The sequence below is a fragment of the Sus scrofa genome, chromosome 14, assembly GCF_054392235.1.
Source record: "Sus scrofa isolate SSC_HxYL_T2T_F1_AM1 chromosome 14, Sscrofa_HxYL_maternal_Yorkshire_Landrace_v2.0, whole genome shotgun sequence".
Classification (NCBI taxonomy): Eukaryota; Metazoa; Chordata; class Mammalia; order Artiodactyla; family Suidae; genus Sus; species Sus scrofa.
This window is the reverse complement of record NC_139396.1, coordinates 100,179,254-100,200,545: the sequence shown is the minus strand read 5'-3', so window position 1 is coordinate 100,200,545 and position 21,292 is coordinate 100,179,254. Positions and strand designations below refer to the sequence as shown.

General features: G+C 47.5%; 1 long non-coding RNA gene across 1 annotated transcript in view; it reads right to left on the bottom strand.

The window, feature by feature from the left end:
• LRMDA (leucine rich melanocyte differentiation associated) overlaps positions 1–21,292 on the bottom strand; it is a 1,116,486-nt gene that overhangs the window by 1,079,539 nt on the left and 15,655 nt on the right. Inside the window, exons 3-6 of the long non-coding RNA XR_014828236.1 lie at positions 19,885–20,077; positions 18,785–18,884; positions 18,533–18,749; positions 12,744–12,844 (exon numbers count right to left, since the gene is read on the bottom strand). This is a non-coding gene — a long non-coding RNA (leucine rich melanocyte differentiation associated). The remainder of the gene's footprint in view (positions 1–12,743; positions 12,845–18,532; positions 18,750–18,784; positions 18,885–19,884; positions 20,078–21,292) is intronic.

The window sequence follows — 21,292 nt, the reverse complement described above, 5'->3', positions numbered from 1 at the left end:
ACCACAAAAAAATGCATTTTAGTAGATGCAATCATCAGAGCTGCTGCTGAACCAGTACACAAAGAAAAATTACAATTTCTGAGGAACGAAGCACCTCGAAACTCACAGATTTAAACATCTAGATGGGTGTCTGTTTCAGTGAAACAGAAGAAAGTCTTAGAAAAATGGAAGCCTTTGCCAACAGCTCTATTTGAAAAGAATTCATCTGAGTTATGCCCCGTGCTTTTACTTCTTTAATAGTACGGGGACCAAACAAAGCTAGCCCCAGTGAGGTTAACTTTAATTGTAAAATAATAAAAATGCAAAGAGGCTTCCTTTGCCATCATCCTGTGTTCTCCCCCACTCACATCTGCTCTACATCTGAGCACCATCCAGGAGAAAAAGACAGCGTTTAAAAACCAGCAGCTAAGTCGAGACTACAGACAGCAGCAGTACTACACAGACCACATTTTGACAGTGGTCAACAGCAAAAGGGTTTTTCTTCACACATTTTCTCTCTCCCCAACTGCCTCTCGCCCTTGCTCACAGCTCTCTCCGCCTGTAGATAATATCTGGAATTTATTTTTGGTAAAGAGAGCTACACATAGGAATCAGTGCTTTCTCTTTGACTCTTATCAAACTAAGTCAGGCTCAAGTTCCAATTATCATTTTCCCCCCTCCAACCCTCAAAGTCTTCCGCTAAGACGATCTATACACATACTAAAATAATTTGAGACTTCATCAGAAAGGCCATTATGCCTGCAAACTTTAAATAATTTAAATGATTCCTTGTATATAAATATTTCATCTTCGAAATTGATCTCCAAGCGAAGCACACATGAAGAATGACCACATTGATCAGCGTCCGAGTACATCCTGGTGTTCCAGAGCACAGGCAGTATCTCAGGGCAGCAGAAAGACTGAATTCCACACAAGGTCACACACAATGAAATGGACCATCTACATACAAACAGAGCCGCGCCTCTGACTCCCTTTCCCATCGGACTAGAAATGCATCTAGTGGAATCTTCAAGAAGAGCTAAATACAAACCTTTGAAAGAGATTTTTAATGTGTTCAACTGCTTCGTTTTCAGGGGATCAACTGGGGCTTCGAGATAGTTAGAAGTGATGCTGAAGACTTTAACTGCCACGTCCTGGAAACACTGGATGTTACCCCTGGCTAAAACCAGGCTAAGATTTTAAGCACTCCAAACTTTAAGAAAATCTCTGACCACTACCCCTCATCCCAAGACCAGGGCTGGGGCGGGTGGGGGGGATCATCTTTCTGAAAGTGGTGAGAAAAACAAACAGGGCTGAGAAGTGACCCCAAACCTTAACACATGCACAGGTTTCCCCTGAGTAGCATGAACAGCCGTCACGTTAAGAGAGGTGAACAAAGAACAGAGAGGCATGATGGACACCATCAGCCAGGACTCCAGGCAACACAGAATCAACCAGCTCAAAACACTTGGGCACTGAGACCCCACAAAAACTTTCCAGGAAGCGATCCAGAGTGCTACAGCTCAGGACCTCAGGTAGCCCTGAGGTGTGGCACAGAGGGGTGGGTCCTCCGTGCCGCCCCGCCCCCTCCAGCAACATCTGCAGCTCCTCTGCTCTGTGTAGGGGAAGGAGGCATCACAAGACTGAGTGGGGCTGAACCAAGTTAAAGGTGCCCACTCCTTACCCCACAAAACTGAGCCCATTAGCTCCCCCACATAATGTACCCTCCAACTAAGCACCACCTGGCTGATGGAGATCAGACTTCCAACACACCCAAGTGCGTGCGCGTGCGCACACACACACAAACTTTCTTTTACCAGGACAATAGCTGAGAAGAAAACATTCTAACTCCTCAAAGGCTAAATCCTATCTCCCCTTAGCTGCAGCATTCGGCTTGATGTATGTTGCTAAATTAACAGAATGTTCCCTGGGCACTTAGATTCTCTTTTCCTTTCCTTTTTTCTCCTTGTAAGCCGTGCGGAGGTGGTTGGGGGTGGGGGGTGATGTGCACTACGTCAAAAGACAAAGCAACTTCAAAACAAAATCAGTTATTTGTAAACAATCCTTGTGGGGATTTTTCTCCCCTCCTCTCCCCCCACCCCAAGAAAAACAGCCCTGCCAGTTGTAATAGAAAGCCAAGGAAAGATAAATCAATTAGCTGGCTAATTTCTCCCCTCTCATTTATTTAGCTCTGCACTGTATTTGTCGTAATTGACTACAATTATGTTAATTACTAACTCCAGTATAATTACTATATTTATTGTCATTGAGCACGCGATGTACCCACAGCAAAGCTGGCATTTGTCGGGCATCAAGAAAGCAAACTGTCGAGAGGTGATTCTCCGCAAACTGGCGGATATGGCTTCGGCAAATGAAAGGGCAAAAGAGATTTCATGCAATGTTAGTTTGAAAGCACCGGTTCATTAAGGATATTAATTTTCTGATAACTACACATTTAAGCATGACACACTCGCGCAGTATCTACAGGATTTCGCAATTATTAATGCGTGACAGTTTCAAATGCTAAGTGAATCAATTAAACAGCAGCATTCACAATTTGAGAAGAGATAACTGCTTCATAACTACCTAAGACTACAATTTTCACATGACAAAAAAGAGCCATTGAGGCGCCTTCAAAACCTGACAGGTCAAGAAAGAAGTTTGAAACAAAAGCACCTTACAACCATCATCTCTCCTCTTTACTTGTCAGATCAACTTTGCTAGTGTCTCCCCAGAAACGGCATCACATGCCAGCTGCCACAAGGTGATTTTTCATGTCTTGTCAAAGAAATCTTTTATTCTATTTGCTCTGCATTAACATGTTACATTTATTGATCAAGGGCCTGTTCGGCAGCCACAGCAGGGCACTGAGCTCTCCATGCCTACAGGGCTTTGATGTCCCGGTGACATTCGAGCCCGAATAATGCACATACTAAATGGATTTAATGCAGAAATGTGTTTGGGCCTGACAGTTACATTAATAACAGCCCCTCACACTGATAAATATGCAATTGCTACTATTAAGAGTTACCCAATTATGGGGAAAATATTTCTCTACCTTATAAATAAATCCATCAAGGGGGAAAAAAAAAGTTTTAACAATGGTGCATTTTCTTAAAACACTTCTCCAGCTGTAGAAACCGGGCCCTGTGGGGGTTAACACCCCCTCTTCCCAGCCTCCTCTCCAATTGTTTTTAGTAGTCTTGCTTTATCTCAAAAATGGTTTGGGAATTTAAAAAAGAAAAAAAGAAAAAACCCTCTTTTGTTGGTCTTCCCTGCTCTACCCTGCTCTTATTTCTTCAGAACCAGAGAAAAAGCAGACACCCAAGAGACTGAAAAATTGGGTTCTGTATAAACTCAGAGAGGAGCTTAGGGGAGGCGGTGCAAAGGTGGGGGGCACAGAGGAGGAGGGTCTCCACTGTGATGGGTCTGGAGGAGGAGGAGGTGGCATTTTTCCTTTAAACTCTAAAGGAAACCTGAGCATGTGCATGTACAGCTCTCTCCCGGTTAAAATCCTAAGTGACTTTGTGCTGTGGCAGTGAGGAGGGTGTGAGGGCAAAGGGGAAAAGAAAGCAGCTGGGCCAGAGGAGCGCTTTAGTAGCAAGGTCCCGGCCAGGGAGAATTTGTCGTTATTACATCCCTGCAATTAAACACAGACACCCAGCAAAAAGCATCATCACTCCCCTTTCATCATCATGAAGCAGGGAACAACTGAAATCACCAACACTGCAGTCCCTTAGGAGACAAGGGCAAAGAGGCTATTCAGATCATAGGTATGTGCATGCACGTGAGTCCATGTGCAAGTTTGGAAACACACACACACACATACACACACTCAGCTTCTTCCTTCAAAATCAAAAGTCATGCATGCAGTCATCCATCTCGAGGTTCCCCATCCCAAGGCTGGGACCAGAGAGTCATGGCAAATGCTGAGCCATTACTTCCCACAACAGTGACCGTCTGAACCAAGCCTCAGTGCCCAAAGGGAGGTAAAAAGAGGATGAGTTCTCTGGGAATCCCCAGCTCCCAAGTGGCCCAGGCCTTACAAGGTCCTGCATCACCACACTTTGTCCATCAGGAAGGTTTTGGAGAAACTGGAGCGAGAAGGAAATGCAAGATAGAACTCTGACGCTACCAGGGTCTCCCACCTGGAGCTGCAGGACCCACCGACCCTGTTACTGTGACTCCTACAGGCTGTGCACCATTTTAAAAAAGAAACTACTCCTCCTGTCGTCCCCCCAACCCCCCCCCCAGCCCAGGAAATACAGGCTTAGAAATAGCCGCCCATCTTCTCCCACAAAGAAAGCAATGATTAACATATTGAGAAGCAGTTTAGATGGATTGCAAAACTGAAGTCAAAGCCCCCAGTGCCAGCTGTTTAATCCCTGTGTGCTATCAGGGAGAGTTCTTCCCCTATCTGGGCCTCAGTGGCTTCATTTGTAAAATGCTCTTGGGAGAACTGAATGCACTGACACTTGTAGGTGTCCCGCCCAGCCTTGGCAGGTAGCAAGTGCTCCACGGCACCGGTTATGCATCAGAAAATAAACACGATAATTCATGTCACTCGTGTGATCCCTTGTCTCTAGGCTCCTTTTGCGGAACCGAATGAGTCACCTCTGGATACTTCTCTGCAAGCCTGCTTTACTGTCCAGCTCATCAAGAGAACCATTCCACGAGCTCTCCGACAGAGTCAGGTCTTCAAGGGAGTGTGGCAGGCATGGGGAAGCAAACTTGTCCTATGCCCTCCAAGACATTTAGCATCCCAGGCCTCACCCACTCAGTGCTAGGCTGGTCCCTACTCCCATCACTGTGATGGAACTTCATGGTTGGGAAGATGGGGGGGCCAGTCAAGAGAAAGTCTGAAAGGGTTAAGATTGCCTGCCTCTCCCACTGCGCTTCCAAATCACCTGTGCTTCCAACATCCACCTGATGACATAGCATCACCACACACACCCTAGTGACTTGAGAGCAGAGAGCAGGGGTATAGAATGGGTGGAGCAGTCAGGCCCAAGTTGTAAACTGCTCAGGGAGAGAACTTCGCAGGGAAAAGAAAATTAAACCCAAGATTCTGAAGGAGTAAATGAGTGCAATGGAAAAATATAAGGCATGACGGAAAAAGCCCAGGAATTTCTCATCCTAGAGACAACACTGTAGGAGCTAGGGAGATGATGTTTACAGAAGCATTTTTTTTTCTTTTTGGTCTTTTTAGGGCTGCACTCTCGGCATATGGAGATTCCCAGGCCAAGGGTTGCATTGGAGCTGTAGTTGCTGGCTTATGCCACAATCACAGCGACACCAGATATGAGCCACGTCTGCAACCTATACCACAGCTCACAGCAGTGCCAGATCCTTAACCCACTCAATGAGGCCAGGGATCGAACCTGCATCCTCATGGATACTAGTCAGATTCGTTTCTGCTGAGCCATGAGGGGAACTCCAGAAGCACTTTCTAAAGATCACAGGGAGCATCGCTGGCTGGGAAAAAGCTGAAATCCAGGAAAGCCCCAGACAACTCTCTCCAATCGCCCACCACTTCCCCAGCTCAGTCTTACTCTCTGCGGCTCAATATCCCATTTTCTCTGGCCAAAGGGTGGAAATCCCATAAGTCAGGACATTCTTAGGGGAGGGAAGGAAGAAAGTACCATGTATATCTCCTTCACGGTAGCCTGATACCTGCTTCCTTCCCTCCCTCCTGTTTTCCTTCTAACTGTTCTTGGTGGTTCTGTAGTCACAAAGGTCACTCCACAAAGTGTCAAGGAAATCAAAGTCTCACTACTGAGACATTAAATATTACCTGCCAGGTCATTTTCCACTTCACCTTTTGACTTTATGTTCTGCTGGTAGCCAACTGAATGGCCAATGATATTCTTAAAGCAAAAAAGCTGCCTTTCATAGCATTGCCCGGCTTAGAGAGAGAACACTTGTTCCAACAAACACAGACCCTTGCCTCCCTGAATCTCTCAGGACTTAGCAAGACCCCACAACTATTATCAAAATCAACAGTGTATCCTTCTAAATCCTAGCTTTCCCATCATCATCTCTCAAGTCTCAACAGGAGCTCTGTTGCCACCTTCACCCAAGTATCAGGCTCCCCAAATAAGACTACATTTGAGTTTTGAAAACACTACATTTGCATTTTTTTCCCTCCCTCTTTTCTAGGGCCGTACCTGCGGCACATGGAGGTTCCCAGGCTATGGGTCCAATCGGAGCTGTAGCTGCCGGCCTACACCACACCCACAGCAACGTGGGATCTGAGCCACATCTGCAACCTACACTACAGCTCACAGCAATGCCGGATCCTTAACCCACTGAGCAAGGCCAGGGATCAAACCCACAACCTCATGGTTCCTAGTCAGATTTGTTAACCACCGTACCACAACAGGAACTCCTACATTTGGGTTTTGAACAAGGCCCCTGACTGCGAAGAAATGCTCTGATGAAGACCCAGTACCAACTGAACATGCCCTGTGAGCTTTTCTCCTAAGAATCTAGGAAAGCAATTTTCTCTTACCCACTCCTACCGTCATGTGAACAAAGGAAACTCCTAGCTGGCAAGGATGAAAATGCATGTGAGATGAGTGGGTTTAGCATATGGAATGTGTGACAGAGAAACAAGGTATCTAGACCAGTTAGAAGAGGCTAGGTTATGCTGTATTCAACACCCCTACATCTTTAAACACAAATTTCTCATTTACAATTATGTCCGACCAGCAAGAGATTCTGGTCATTTATGGTCAGAACCCAAGGCTGATGATTATAGCAAGCAAAAGACAAAATGGTAAATTTTGTTCTGGCTCTCAAAGTTTCTGCCCATTGGTCATACCAAATGGTGGAAAGATGCACCAACATATTATGTGCTCTAGGAGGAAATCCTTAATGTTTGTGGGGAACCCCACTGATTCCCAGAGAATGACATGGCCACCATGGAGGGTCAACCATGGCTATGCTTACTTACGACCTATCATGATTATGTGGCAGGTAATTTGTAAGGCACTTTACACAGTTACAGACTCAACATTCTGCAATTAGCCCAAGGCCATTTAAACAACTGGTGAGTGACAGGTGTAAGATTTCAAGTCAGGGTGATCGAACCCAAAGTCTTTTTTTTTTTTTTTTAAATCACTCTGCCCATTTCCCCAAGTGGGCAGCAAGCTAAAAGGCCCAGTTTAATAACAGACATAGACATAGTGTCATGTCCATCCTGGATGATTTGACGGTATACCAGATGTCCACCTCACTGTCTGGCGGAGAGGACAGAGCCACCATTTCTTTACTGGAGTTGCCCCAACTCCCCAGTCCATAACTGCCATCCTGGATAAAGCCAAGGACGCTCCCACCGAAGACATTTTCCCATGAATTCCCCCGTACAGTTCCTTTGTCAGAGTGATGCTAAATTAAGATACAACAAAAAATAATTTAAGATGTCAACTTCCTGTTGCCATAGATCAATTAAACCCTCTTGCTTTCACCGCCAGATTGACACAGCTATTTTTATCACTTGGTGTGCTGGGTACTCTCTGCCCACCGTGCTCACACACTCAGCAGGCAACCCCCTCAACCTACCTAAGGCTCTTGGGGAAGAGGACCAGGCCGCCCGAGAGAACTCTGCCTTCTCTCCCTCATTGGGATAGGGCAAAGCAAAGCTGGAACAACTCATTACCAAGCTCTCTTTGCCTTCAGCAGGTCAAGGAGCCAGCACTGGCTAAGGCATAGGATTCTCTAGATTCATCAGCAAAGTAAAATATGAAAACCAAGTTCAAGGAAGACTTTTGGAACAATGGGTATTCAAATATTTCTGGTAGCAGAAATTGGTATAACCTCTTGAGGGCAATCTGACATCTGTATCAAGGCCCTCTGATAATTCTGTCTCCAGGAACTGGTCCCAAACAACTAAACAGACATTCATCAACGAGTATTACAAGGCTATTTATGAGAAACATTTATAACAGTAAAAATCTGGAAACAATCTAAATGTCCAACAGTAAGAAATAAGAACCCATGAAAAACAAATGCAGTATTTATTGAGATGAGAATATACTTCCAACACCATGTAAGCAATAGCATCATTTAAGAACTACTCAGCATTATAAATGACTGGAAGACAGTAAAATGTTAACAGTGGTGATTTCTGGGTGGTAAGATCATCAATCAAAACTTTCAAAGAGGGTTTCTGTCATACCTTTCTGTGTTTTCCAAGATTTCTATATCAATCATTGTTTTTATTATTTACAAAACTGTCTTCAAAAATATAAAGTAAAATTTCATGCCAATGTCAACAACAGACTCATGATCATTAATGCATCCAAGTTCAAGGGGCAAAACTTCACTCTTCTTGGGAGTTCCCATCGTGGCTCAGTGGTTAACTAATCCGACTAGGAACCATGAGGTTTCGGGTTCGATCCCTAGCCTTGCTCAGTGGGTTAACGATCCAGCATTGCTGTGACCTGTGGTGTAGGTCGCAGATGTGGCTTGGATCCCGCGTTGCTGTGGCTCTGGCGTAGGCCGGTGGCTACAGCTCTGATTTGACCCCTGGCCTGGGAACCTCCATATGCTGCAGGAGCGGCCCAAAAAAACAAAAACAAAAAAAAAAAAAAAACACTTCACTCTTCTTGGCTGTTACAGAATTACCTCCCTAAACCCTCTATGCCCATGACAGGGTGGATGGTGAGACCCTACCCCTGGGAAAGGTGTCAGGGGAGCTGGTTCCTGAGCAGCATCACTGTAGCTCACCTGGTTCCCATCCAATCCTAACAGGAATAATAATGAGATACAGTCTGAGAGAAGTAAGAAATGAGCAAGTTTAAGGGAGCCAGAAATTTTATTTGGACCTTTGGTCATGCTTCCCTTTCCAACTTCCAACCTGACCCAGGGAACATACTGGGTTCAGGGGCTTTCATCTTTCCCCAGGACAGAGTCATAGAAGCCATACAGCCTTAATTCCCATGACCTTCCACATAGAGAAGTAACCAGTTTACTACTCGACCACTCAACTGAGGCAGAGTCAGATTCACCATTGTTAAGGCAGGAGAGAAGACCCTGAGGTGTGATGGCAAAAAAAATAATAATAATAAAAGTTCAGAGTTTATAAATCCATCACCACCCTCCCCTCCAGCATGAACAGATGGCCATAGAGAGAATCAGCAGAAACATCACTTTCATGAATGAAATGAACAATCAGGATGGTGAATGGCTATGAATTAATATTACAGTAATAAAGAAAGAGGGCCCTATTTTGAATGGTTAACTGAAGCCTGATGCCTACCTTGTAACAGACACCTTGACAAGAAGTAATGCAAATCTGGCCATGTGAGAAATTCTCACGTTAGTGTAGACACAGAATCTCTCGGGAGGATGTAAAAAACCCAAGTTTCCATAGTTAGCAGTGCAGACAAGAACTGGGAGGCTAAAGGACAGACATGTAAAGGCAACTTTCTTTTCACTGGCTGCATGTTTGTTCCTTCTCAAGAGTGTGCCACGTGCACGTATGAGCTGTTTCAAAATGAACCAAAAGAATTCCTTTGAGTTTCCTTCGTGGCTCAGCAGCAACAGATCTGACTAGCATCCATGAGGATGCAGGTTTGGTCCCTGGCCTTGCTCAGTGGGATAAGGATTGAGTGTTGCCGTGAGCTGTGGTATAGATCACAGAAGCGGCTCAGATCTGGCTTTGCTGAGGCGTAGGCCAGTGGCTACAGCTCCGACTTGACCCCTAGCCTAGGAACCTCCATATGCCATGGGTGCAGCTCTAAAAAGACAGAAAGAAAGGAAAGAAAGGAAAGAAAGGAAAGAAAGGAAAGAAAGGAAAGAAAGGAAAGAAAGGAAAGAAAGGAAAGAAAGGAAAGAAAGGAAAGAAAGGAAAGAAAGGAAAGAAAGAAAGAAAAAGAATTCCTTGCCTAAAAGCAAATTGTAGTCTAAAGCAAAAACAGACCAATTTTATGACTTACGGGGCCGGCACACTTTCGATCATCGGGTATGGCTCCATTAAGCCAACACCCTGATAAAACTCTTGGGATATGAAAAGGAAGCCCATAGAGATGTTTTAGAAAAAGGTGGGGGGTAATTTTTCTGTATACAACAAAATGAGAAGAATTCTGTTTCTGAGACAGCTTTGGAAAGAAGGTAACATGGAAAGGAGACAAAGAGGCTGGGAAAGAGGGGCACCTGGTCACATGTAGGGCCTGATCCTAATAAGAAGCACAGCCAGGGAGAAATTCTCCAGGGCCAGGGAGTACCCAAAAGCTCTCTGGGAACAATGCTATCCCAGCATCTGCTGCTGCATGCAGTCATCACACCCTCCTCCCCCAGCACACTGTGAACTGGCAGTCAACGTCTGTAATACAAAGTCATGTTGTGCTGGGCTTCAGAGACATGAAGGGAGCGCCCTGAGTGGGGCCAGACCCAGTGCCCAGAGGGAGAACAGCAGACAGAGCACAGACAGAGTTAGGACAGGGAGCTATGGGAAATCCCAGAGCAGAGCAGGGAGGTAGGTTCCTCCAAATTCCATAAAAATAGTGAGGAAGGGCTGGGAAGAAACTTTCTACTGAAGGTTAGGTGGAGATCCACAGTATTTCATTTAGATCTGATGATCCCCACAGCCTGGTGGGCTCAGGTCATCTGTCACATTTCATTTGGAAGGCAAGTTTATGATCTTCTGTCTCTTTCCTTCTCTTACCTCCCTTTTTTTTTTTTTTTTTTTTTTAAGAGAAATGAGTTAAGGATCTAAATGATCTTTGAATTTTATTCCACCTGAAGGCAAAGACAGAGACCAGTGCCTGAGTAAGCTTCCATCTTCCTCTGACACCAGAGAGAAATAGTGCCACCTCCCCTCGCCCCCCGGGGTTAGGTAAATAAGACCATCTAAGAGAAGCCAGTCCCAACATAACCATGTCAAACCAGCACTGTGTTTCTCTCTTCTGGTCTGGAACTCTGTCCAGTTTAACCAAGTCCTAATATAAACCCTCCCATCAGAACTCGTGGCTCCACGGATCACTCCTGCCCCAGCCCAGGATGCAGGTCACACACTGACCCAACATGGCTAAGAATAGGTTCCTTCCTGGCCAGAAGCGGTCACTCCTCCAACTTAACACAGAAAAAGAAAAATGTTAACTTCTCCTCCTCTGAATCTCCACTTTACCAAAAATTTCCGGGCTCCAAGACCTGCCATTTCCCAATAGATCCAGCCCCTCAGAAGAGCCAAGAGCCCCTTCTCACCACTGAACTGTCATCCCACACCCACACGCCTCCTAGAATCCCAGCCCCTTTTCTGCCCAAGGGAGGCAGGACCCAGAGAGCAACAAAGACGGCCGTTTCCTCAGACCCAACAAGCCCAGTCCCATGACCTATGACTGCTGACACCCCTTCACAGGGCCAGCCTTCTCAAAACCACATCCGGGCTCCCGGCAGCAAAGCAGCCACTGCCTGAGCCACAAAGCCCCAGGTCCCCAGAGGCCAGTCACATGGGAAGAATGCCTCTCCGTGCCCACAGAAACACTTTATCTGAGTCTGCACGGGGGAGCTCTTTGAGCAGCACACGTGACTCAGGCACTGTCCTATCGAGGCTGTATATTCTGTCCCCTCCTTGCATAAGGACCCAACACCACCCTTAATTTCTTTAGAGGCAGCGTTTGTTTGGCATCCTCTCATCACTCCATTTCTTGGTGACTTTTCTGTTTCCCCGTCTCCCCAGAAGCATACAAACCCTTGGGAGTCAGGAAGAGAACGCGTGCATTGCCCATACTCTTCCCACGCAAGCCCCTGGAGGCCCCTTCTGTCGGGACGATGCATCCTAGCCTGGCCTTGCGCCTGAGCACCACCAAGAAACTCTGCCGGCTCAGCTTCAACTCACAGTCCCCTCTACCCTCTGGTGCCTTCAAGCACCGAGTTTTGTCCCATCCTCCTCATTCCAGAGGGTCCCGACTCAGAGTGGAGACTCCACAAGATGGAAGAAGCAAAGCATCAGAGCCCTAGGGTGGGATTCCAGCTCCTCATCTCTCCTTCCACTCGAGACCAATGGCTCCATTCAGAGGACAGGCGGCTTTCAGAGGGACACTTAGGGCCAAGCTCTGTGTAGAGGTACCGGTTAGGACAAGCCACCCCCCAGATCCCTGTCCATTTATCCCACTGACACGGGCTTTCCGGGCACCTCCTCCTTCCCTCGGCCAGGCCCCCAAGCCCGTTGCAATTCAAAACCTTTTAGGAAGAAAATAACCGTTGTCTCCACTGGGAGAATACAGACCAGCACCCTTACCTTCTGCCAAGACTGGAACAGTTGTTTGAGTTTCCCTCCCATCCACCCCCATGGCAGCAGTGTTTCAATTACTCTGAAATACCATCTGGGAGAAATCAGCATCACAAATATTTAAGGTTCCAATTCATTAAAAGGCAAAGAAAAAAAAAAAGAGAGAGAGAAGACGCACGCATGCTACCTGGGAGATGGGGTTACCCAGGAAAGCATTCCTAACACCCCCAAGACACCAGCTGGCTTTATCTCACTCCTTCCCCAAAAGTATTGCCACTTGTCCGCAAGGGCATCAGTGAGAAAAGAACAAGAGGACACCGACGGCCCTCTCATAGGGACACACGTAAGACAGAATGCTTATGCTTGATGCGTCTTCAAGGGCACCAAGAGGGGAGCCGGAGATTCACGTGCAGCAGCGTCAAGGCCTTAGGAGTGCGATGCCACTGGGACGTTTGACTTTGATCTGCAGGCCATTACTGGGTGGACTGGGCCTCCCAGGCCTGGCCTGCGTCTTGTGAAGGTTACATACCTCAGAAGGTTAAAGCTCAGGTCGAGCCTCTTTGCAAAGTGTCCATAGTCCCTGCCGAGGTGCTCTGGAATCTCTCTGCAGTCCTGGCCTATGTAGGACACCTGGAAAAATTAAAGGGAACAGAAATAATGTGGCCAACGGAAATCCCCCAGCTGCTCCCACCCCCGTGTCATTGATCCGATGATTGCTTCCGCAACTTGAAACACACGCCCGCCCTGCGCACACGCCAAGGCCACATTTGTGACTGTTTTCCTGACCAAATCAGTTTCGGGGGCTTCAGGGACGCTGCCAACAGCTCCCCTCTCCTGGTACGTTTAGCATGAGGGGGACTAATCCCCAGCACAATGGAAACTGGACTGAAATTGGCCGGATTCAGATGTCCCAAAAAACCCCCAACGTCAGAGCTCGCTGATATAATCACAGCAATCAGCTGCTCGCTGAGCTGCCCCTCTGGCTCTCCACCCCCCACACCTCCACATCCCCCTCCTCCTGTTTGCACATTACCTCATAAAAGACATGGCAGATGCACTTACCAGCATTCAACCTGCAGGGTGCTAGAACAAATAGGGTTGGACAAGAAAACTTCACCTCACCGCAATCCCATCCTATTACCACCGTGTACACACTGTCCTCCACACTCTGAACAAAGCTGAGTCGAAGGCAACAGGGCAGCGACGGGTGGCCAGAGTTCCCGGGTCCCCATCTCCCAGGGAGCCTTTGGCAATCAGCCTCACTCTGCTTGCAGAGCTGTTCCTTTAGGCATGCTCTTATTTTATTAATATTATTCTTATTTACCTCGTGTGATGCCCAAATATTAAGAGGCTGAACCAAAATCTGATTCCCCAACTTCTGACTGGGACAAGCACTGTGTTTTTGAAACTCAGTTTTATGGACAGCACCCTGGAGGCAGGGCTGGCAACTCATTTCAAAACCCATTAGAGAAACCGGTGACTCAGAGTTGGCCAGCAGGTTGCAATGTACGATGCCTTCCTACTCAAGGATCCCACTCTCAACTGCTGGATAGAAATTCAGGCCCATGACGTGGCTACAGGCTTGATCCTCTCACCCTACAAACCCTCTTTCTTCCACACATACCAAGATGTCTTACAATGACAGCAAGATGTCCTGGGGGTTTCTGATTCCTAATTGAGAACAAGAATTAGTGGCCACCTTGCAGCCTCAGACATTAGGTCGTACCATAAGCATCAATAGTATTTGATCACTGTAGAACTACGAAACAAAACAGCACTTTCATATGGCTCAGCCTAAAACATGTCACCCTGCACCCTAGGGACCTCAGTTTTTTAAGTCCTCTCTCAACCCTCGCCTACCCAATGGGGACAAACTGCCAACCACACAATATTCTGTATTCACTCGCCTTCGGTAACTTCATTTCTGGAGGAGAGAAAATGGTGAGAAGGGACAGAAAAATAGCTGACTCCAATAAAAGTTTTGACTCAAGAAGATGAAGGCTAGGAGTGCCCTTTTGGCACAGCACGTTAAGGACCTGCTATTGTCATTGCAGTGGCCTGGGTTGGATCCCTGACCCCAGAATTTCTAAGTGCCACAGGCATAGCCGAAAAAAAGGAAGATGCAGGCTAAAAACTAAAGGGCTCCAAGTTCAATCTATAAATCTCTCCCCTTTCTATGGGAGACCCATCTTTCTTCAAAACAAAGTTCTGTTTCTGAGCAGAGAAGGAGATTATTTACCAAGCAAAGACTGGAGCATCTAGGCACTTTAATCACTCAGAGGTCCAGTCAATCAGCAGCTTCTTCTGTATTTGAAGTTTGCACTGACCCCCAGGCCCACAGTGCACACCTGAAAACCCCTCCCTTTCGCCCAGCAGACACCACCATCTCGTACTTATCATTCAAGACCTGCATGATGTACACAGCTGAGCGGCTAAGCTTCGGATGTAGAAATTGAGCTCTTTCCTTATAGACTCACTGAGGACTCAACTTCATAGGGACTGTTTGGCCTAACTCCTCTCATTTTATACAGGGCAATGAAGACTCCAGAGGCCTGCCCAGTAGGAGCCATCTTCTCAGCCACAGAGCCTAGACCATGTCCTGCACCAGGAATAAGAACTTCCGACAACAAGGACATGGAATTTTTACACATCTACACATGGATGTGGATTGTCTAGATCAACAAATGCCACTGGTGCCTCTATCATCGTGTTTTGACTTAAAAATGAGTCTTCCAAGCTCAAAGGTCTACAACTACCTCCAGACACCACGTAGAAGGCCTGGTGAGAGTGTCAGAGCTTAGGGAAGGAGAGGGGCCGTTGTCCCCCCGGCCTCTTCTTCTATAGGATTCCACTTCTAAGCAATCCAACACCAGGAAGAGCTATCGCCATGAGGCCTTTGGATCATTCTCAACATGTCTGATGAGACTTATCAGCTCGTTTTATTCCACAGTTGTAACAGCACAATATCCCGGGAGAACTCAACAAAGCACAATTTGCTCCTATTCCATGAAAATGCAGACCAAGTCTCCAAAACAAAGTAGGAACCCAGCTTGACCAGCCCTCTGCCTGCTTGGGCCACCCTCATAAACTGGACGCTTTTTGAGATGAGTTAAGTCAACCATGTTGAAGGGTTCAAATCAGCTGGAAAAGGCTTAACCATAGCACACAGCCACTGCCAGGCACTACCACCCACACACCCCGAGAAGAGAAACTTGTTTGAGAAGTTCTCCTGAGTGGATGGCATTACCTCTCAGGATGGCAGAAAACTTCTTGGAGCACTGGACCACCTAACCTAAAATAGGAAGCCAGAAGAGTCAGACCAAAAATAGTCTGCCTCTTCAGCAAACAAGAGAAGGGATGTCAAGATTAATAGATCATAAATGGCACCAAAGAGCCCAGCCAAAAGGAGGAATCACTGCATTTCATCAATTATCCTGATTTTGAGTGAGCTGAAGAACAAAGTTTTGTACTTTTTAGTTTGCCCACCTTATAGAATATGTATCCCCAAGACTTATACCCTGCGTGAAATTATAAGGGACACCATTATCAGGGAAATGGAAACACAGCAATCTCAAGACCCCCGCAGAGAGAAAAACAAAAATGTATTGGGAGGATCCCCACACATACATACACCCAGCCGCTCTGAGCAAAAGCTGCAGAATATTACCAAACTGCAGGACATTGAGGGTTTTCTTTGCAGTTGGGATGGTCTGGCTCCTGGACTTTTCTGGGGAGGTGGGGGTTGTCAGTAGTCAAACTGAGAAGTTATTTTAGGATGCCTGACCCCAGCCAGGAGTTGGAGAATCCTTGGTTTCAGATTTGCAGGAGTAGGAGCTCTGTCAGAGTAGAAACAGCCCTGGACACGAGTTTGGGTTCCTGTGCTGTGGCTTACTAGTTGTGTTATCTTGGATGGGTCACAATCTCATGGAGGCTGTTTCCTCTTCCATAAACTAGTTAAACACTAACTACTTCCAAAGGTGTTAATAGTTTAACTACTAACATTTATTAAAAACCTACCACCTGGCTCTTAACTAGTCAATCCTTTTTAAACAGTGCCGTGAGTCACAGAGTATCCTAATTTTACTTACATTACAGGAATGAAGTAAATTAACATACTTAAAATACACTGCCCTGTCCTTGGTACCTAGTGGCCACTGGGTAAATCGTCAATCAGATCCATATCCCTATGAAAAGTTTGTTATTCCAATGTCTCTTGGGTACAAGCTTTCAGTGTCCAAATTCCACACCTGCATTTGTGTCTGCAATTTTATTAATGCCATTACTTTGTTATAAGCTAGTGGAAAAAGGAAGATGGAAGAAATAATGCTCAATATAAATGATGCACTCAAGCCAAGGGAAGGCCAAATGGAGTCAGATCCAGGTTGAAAAGATTTTACAAAACCAAGTAGAGGGAGGACCACAGCATCCTCAAGCATGTGGCGTTATTGGTCTGTGCAACTCCTAATAACCAAGGAGAGGGCGGTCGGCCTACAGTGGTGTTGAAAGTAGTAACCGAGCTTCAGCAAAACATCACCATCTCATTAAATTGTTTAAGTTTTATTGGTGTTAGGGTTTGTCTTTGCACTTAAGCCTTCCCTTTATTTGGGGTTTATAGATCTCTAAGTATGAGAGATTGATCTGGTTTTATGTTTGTATCGTTAAGCAATATTAAAATAAACACAATAACACTATGGACACATGGAAAATGGACTTTTTTACCCCTTTAAGAAAAAAATCCAAAGTTTGAGAAGTGCCATGCGATACTGCATTTAAGGTGCTATATCTTATAAAGGCTGAGTGGGGCAGAATGCTAAAATGACCCTGACCCCAGGGCCAACACTCAGTCACTGACCTAGGAAGTTTAGAATATGAACACTAATGACCCAAGGGCATTCCCCCTGCGCACCTGCTGGCTCAGCTCCTACCCTGGCAGCTCGATCTGTTTAAAATAGTCCCCAAGGGCCCCAAATGCCCCACCCACAGGTCAGTGAACCCCTAGGCTGTTTGGGATGGGCTAAAAGCAGAGGGCACAGAAAAAAAAATCAAGTTTGAAAAATGGGGGGAGAGAAAAGAAAAAAAGGCATAGGACAGTTCTCAGCCCCCCCACAGCCAAGTCTTCCATGAAGTGAGCAGCAGCTATCCCTAAAGACTGGTGGGTCCGAAATGCAGAGACCCACGTTCTGGAGGCATGGGGACACCTCTCGGGCAAAGGTCCTCTCCTTCAGCCCCTCCCCAGGCAGCCTTGATAACTCCCAGAAGCCCCTTCTTCCTGCCAGTTAAAAAGGCCCATCATTTTGAACCTCTTTCCCAGGCTGGTACCTTCCTGACCTGCTTGATTCTGAACTCTAAGGGAGAATCATTCCCTAAGCCCAAAGTAATCTCAAAATCTAACTGTGCCTGACACTACCTGTCTTAGGCAATCCAAGAGGAGCACTACAAAACTTCATATCCATTTCTCTGGGGTGTGCAGGGAAAGGTGGAAAGGAGAAGGGCAGGCTTCATCAGAGTTAAAAGAGGACACCTGGCTTTTCCAGCAGGTAAAAGGCACCAGGTCCCAGCATGGCTGAGTCCATCCCTCCAGCAGTGACAAAAAACACCTGAGGCTTCACTACAGGGCTGACAGTAAATGAGGCTGGGTGTCTATCACCCGGGGGTTGAAACTAGGGTGTTACCATTCCCCACAGACACCTGTTACAAGAAATCAAGTGTTGAAATAAAACTGCTGAACTATCAACCACCTTTGATAAGGAGCGCCTTTGGTTAGGAGACAGAGCAAGTCTGCAGTGGAACACCCCCCACCCTAGCTCCTGCAAGAATGCATCGTGATTTTCACTTGTCTCTCTTAGGTACCTTCCACCATTTAAAAAAATATATATATATTTTACAACTGTATTGGTGTAAACTTAAACATGGTAAAAACGTTTATTTCACCAAAACATTTTTTTCCTTCTACTTATGAATGAAATGAAAACTTTGTGAGCCCCCAAAAGTGCTGCAGACTGTGGGCACTGCGCTAAGCCTGATGGAGAGGTCCCGGGCTGGCTGGTGGTCAGTGAGCTCCAGGGTTGGAAAGGATCGTGGCAACTTGGGGGCGGGGGGTGGGTGGGGGGTAAATACTCCTCCTCCCACGGCCAGAGAGGGTGCCAAACCCAAAACTGGGTCTGTCCTCAGCAAACTCGGGCAGGCCGGGGCACAAACCGACTCTGCACCTGCAGACGCAGCCCCCTGCGGCCGAGCAGGGAGCCCCATCTAATTTCCGGACGCCCCTCGAACGGACTGTGCCCAGGCGGGGGGCGGTGTGACCCCCGGCAGACTTACTTGAGTTCCACTGACCACAAGCCCGGCCATGGCGACGGGGCGGACTCGCGGTACCGAGGGCGGAGCGCGGAGCAGGAGCGCGGAGGCGGCAGCGGCAGGCAGGCAGGCAGTTCGCGCCGGCCTTTTAGTTCCGTACTGGGCGGTCAGCTGACCCGGCGGAAGCCCAAGGCGCGGGCCTGGCCTGGAACCTCGGCTCAGCTGTGCGCCCGCCGCCGCCCTGGGCCCGGCCTAGCTCAGGTGCGCCGCAGTCACCGCACCGCGCGCCGCAACAGGTGCCCTTTAGCGTCCTCGCCCGACCTGCTGGAGGGACCTCCGGGCTTCCCCGTGCCCCGTCCCTGGGCCTCCCCAGACCCTATCGCCCAAAATGGGTCAGAGCAACTGGATTAGCGGCCCCATCTCCATGCCGAGAGCCCTGCCGCTTTGATGGGGCTGCACTCGGGGCTGGGGGAGTAGGGAGGTCTCCCTTCGGGAGCTCCCCATCGGAGCCGTTAGCCAGGGTTATGGAGAGGCAGGACTTTCCTCTATGTCACAATCCGGATTACATAACTGTCCTCAGCTACAGGGAGGAGGGACGTCTTGGCGGGAACTCCTCTGCCCGACTTTGAGAGGAAGGGAGGAATTGAGTGATTGAAAAGACACCCGATGGGGTAGAGTTTTCATTTACATGGGGAGCAGGAGGAAAATCAGTTTTTCTGTAAATAAAGTGCTGGCTCAACAAACAGCATCCCATTTGCCTGGAATAAATCCTGGGAAGAAGAGCCGAATGATGTCCCCAGATGTCAGGGATCCCTTCTCACTTCTCACAGGTAAATGTTCTATGTGGGGCTCAAAGTCATCCATAGGGTCAGATCTCCAAGTGAGTGGTGGCCACTGCAGCCTCCTAGCTGGATGAAGTTAAGCCCAGACAGCCGGTAAATGGAAGTGCAGGCCTGTCCTCAATTAAAAGGACATTAATTTTCTCTGTGCCTATTTTTGCCGTCATGCCTCCATCCCCCACACTACAACTGCTATTACCAGATACCAATTCAATGTCACATTATCACCTGTCCCTTATTGCAGCTAAGAACCAGCCCAGCCTTAACTGGCCTCTCCAGCCCTTCATACCAATGGGTATAGGCACCATTCAAATAGAGAAGGAAAAACTTGAGTCCCGATGGCGCCAGACTCCAGGTCTCACAGGCATTACAGGTGCCCCCACTCAGTAGACCTCTGATAATTGTAGCTCCCCATCTCCATCAAGGGGGTGTTCACAGGGATTTTCATTTTTCCATGTGTCTAAACAGCACTTAGCAAGCCCTGGCTGTGCAGCTGATGGTGATGATTATGACGGTGGTTCAGCATTTTGTGGGTACCACGGTTATCTCTCAGGCCTGTTGCCAATGCATCGTAACATGAAGCCTTAGTGTCAGCATCCTGATGAGCGGGGTTAACCTCTAGAGGGCTGACCCGCATGCCCTTCTCTCTGCTGGAAGGAGCGGACACAGCAAAGTGGAGCTGTAAGAACACAGACTTGGCTGTGTTTACTTTGGGGGATTCCAGGAAATGCTGCAACAAAAGGCCCCACAGGCCAAAAAAGAAAGCTTGCCCTCCAGAGATAAGGGGGATCAAAGGGACTCTTCCGAGGCCAGCTCCTTGCTCCTCCCTCCTTCTCTGCTGGACGCACCCTCTCTGGTCCATTGCCCGCTTTTGTCTGCCTTTCCTGCCTGAAAAGGAGGAAGTGATCCTCTGCCCTCCCAGGCACCTTTCCCCTTGGCCTTCCTAGAAAGGCTTTGACAGCAGGAGAGGCCATGTGAAAACAAACTGAAACCTACTCAGAGATGAACCTGGAACTCCGTCCCCCCACCAGGAGGAGGGTACTGGAGGTCATCTCCTCCATGGCCCTGCCTCCGTTCCCAGCTTTGTCTTCTGAGCATAGGCTGTTCTACAGACCCTATCCACCAACGACGCCAAGTGTGCAGGAATGTTTTCCACCTTTCCAGACCCCCTCATAGCTGTTCTCTTCTCTGCATAGCCCCAGGGCGATCATTCTAAAAGCCCAATTTGACACTACTTCAAATCTCTCAAAGGCTTCCTCCCAATCTAACAGTATAGCCCCAAATCTTGAGCCCCAAATCATCATTCTAATGGTCCTTCAAGTTTTAAATCCCATCACCCCTTACCTCTCCTGCCTCCTTTCCTACTTTTCCCATCTTCTGCTTGGCTTTTTTAGTTGTTCCTTTAGCCCAGAATGTCTCCCCACCTGCTCTTGTGTCCACTAAGTGAACACATCAGGAAGGCCAATGTACTGTAGAGGAGAGAGCATTGGGAAATCACAAAAAAGAAAGCTCAGGGAGTTCCCATGATGGCTCATTGGGTTAAGAACCCGATACAGTATCCACGAGGTTTCGAGTTCAATCCCTGGCCTCTCTCAGTAGGTTAAGGATCTGTCGTTGCCCCAAGTTGTGACGTAGGTTGCAGACACGGCTCAGATCCGGTGTTGCTGTGGCTGTGGCCTAGGCCTCAGCTGCAGCTCCAATTCAATCTCTATCTTGGGAACTTCCACATACTGCAGGTGTGGCCATAAAAAGAAAAAAAAGAAAACACAGGATAGCTCAGGTTAAAGTAGGATTTAATAGAGTTCCTGTCATGGCTCAGTGGTTAATGAATCCTACTAGGAACTATGCAGTTTCATGTTCAATCCTTGGCCTTGCTTCATGGGTTAAGGATCCGGCGTTGCTATGAGCTGTGGTGTAGGTCACAGACCTGGCTCAGATTTGGCGT